Source organism: Etheostoma spectabile, unplaced genomic scaffold, assembly GCF_008692095.1.
Source record: "Etheostoma spectabile isolate EspeVRDwgs_2016 unplaced genomic scaffold, UIUC_Espe_1.0 scaffold362, whole genome shotgun sequence".
NCBI lineage: Eukaryota > Metazoa > Chordata > Actinopteri > Perciformes > Percidae > Etheostoma > Etheostoma spectabile.
In genome coordinates, this window is record NW_022605592.1 from 502,341 (window position 1) to 504,123 (window position 1,783).

At 41.3% G+C, this 1,783-nt stretch overlaps 2 long non-coding RNA genes across 2 annotated transcripts in view; one reads left to right on the plus strand and one right to left on the minus strand.

The window, feature by feature from the left end:
- The window catches only part of LOC116686392 (uncharacterized), a 21,825-nt gene that overhangs the window by 17,129 nt on the left and 2,913 nt on the right, over positions 1 to 1,783 (minus strand). The gene's annotated exons all lie outside the window — the stretch shown is intronic.
- Positions 1 to 1,783, plus strand: part of LOC116686393 (uncharacterized) — a 13,715-nt gene that overhangs the window by 4,476 nt on the left and 7,456 nt on the right. The window lies entirely within an intron of this gene.

Sequence of the window (1,783 nt, forward strand, 5' to 3'; positions counted from 1 at the left end):
TGTTATATGGGTCAGTGCAATATAGGGTGGTGTTATATGGGTCAGTGCAATATAGGGTTAGACAGGACATGTGCAAAATTGTGGTTTGTGTAACATAGTCGATATTTTTTTTTTTGTCTCTATATGTCCTTTGTTCTCCCCTTCTCTTTGACCGTCCTGTGTCTGACATAGTGCTCACTGTTCTTGTCCTTGTTTCTCTGTATATAGCCTGTGTAATAGTGTATTTGTAGTCGCTTATTATTTTGTGTACCATCACCTGCCAGGGTCGCAGCTGAATTAGCCTAAGGCTACAATCTGGCATATTTATATTTGTGAAAATGTTCATTAATATGTATTGTCCTCTTTTGTTTTTCTCAAATAAAAAATAGAAATAGATGTATAGATAAACTCATCTTTAAGAAATTTGACCGACCGGGTTGACGCTTCAGCGTGAGAAATCGGGGGTGTGGTGTGTGAGCGTGTGAAACCAGTCAAATGTGTGTGTCTCATGGCCAATGCATGAGAGTTGGCAGCCCTGATGCCATGCAGCTAGATACTACCTAGCTAGATACTAGCTAGCACGCTACCCGCTAGTGCACTAGCTAGCTAGCTAGGTTAGCCATATAGTTTGTTGGGAACATTGGAAAGAAAAATTGCAAATAAAACTTAATATCTCGCAAAACAATCCAATACAAAAAAAAAGAAAGCCTTTTTATTTTGTCAGCTCCCCCCATGTCACCTTCGGGGCTCTGTATAGTTGTTTATGTAAAGAACAAAAATAACACTGACCCCTGGGGGTCAAATGAGAGCATGTTTCTGCCATCTAACTGGTTCACTAGCCCCCATCGTTAAAGTTTACAAATGAATCTGTCATGATTTATTGTATAATGCTTTTTTTAGATCAATGAATATCCCAGTTCGTGGTCACTACTCATGTGTACAAAAGAGGTTTTATTTTGACATTATTCATCTTTGTGTACTGCTCTAGATCAGCCACTCTGTTTTCTAGGAAGGCAAGTCTCATGTCCATCTTTTGGATTTAAAGCCTCAGAGCCTTTACTTCTGCAAACAGGTCCAAGAGAGATTTTTGCTGCAGCCTGACAGTGGTAATCTCCGAGATAAAGTCAAGCAACGTCTTTGTGTCGTCGATTTCCTCTCTTGCCGTCTGTTTCTTTGGAGGCATGACTCAGACTTGATGCCAACCGGCTTGTCAGTCGCTCCAGCTGATAGCTTAGCAACTGTTAGTTGCTGGCTCATCCAAAATTCTGAAATATAACCCAAGATCGAATAAGAGAAAACAGAGCTGCTCTTATGTCGCCCTATGCATTCAGAAATGAGTTATTATGGTTATGGAAATCGGCGTTGACAGGTCTTTTTGGCGCCAGTACAGTGCTGGGATCAAGCCTGACATCCAGGGATGGCCACCTTCTTCTGCTGTCTCCGCTATCTGTTTTCTACCGTACTGGGGGGGGCACCTACATCATGGTTACTTTGTTGTTGGGTCCTGCTCGACACCTTGCTACGCCCTGCACTGCTAAAACTATTGTTTCCAGTCATAGTTTTATTATCCTAATTGTAACTAAAATTGCCACTGTTCATCATACCAAACGCTATAATTATTAATAATGTATTATCTGTATATCTGTATCAGTGTCTCTGTGTCCCAACCGGCCACCCACCATGGGCCTGGTACTGCCCGAGGTTTCTGTCTGTTTAAAGGGAGTTTTTTCCTTGAAAGTGTCTCATTAAATGATTTATCTTGGGGGGAATTGTTTGGGCTTTGTAAATTATAGAGTGTGGTCTA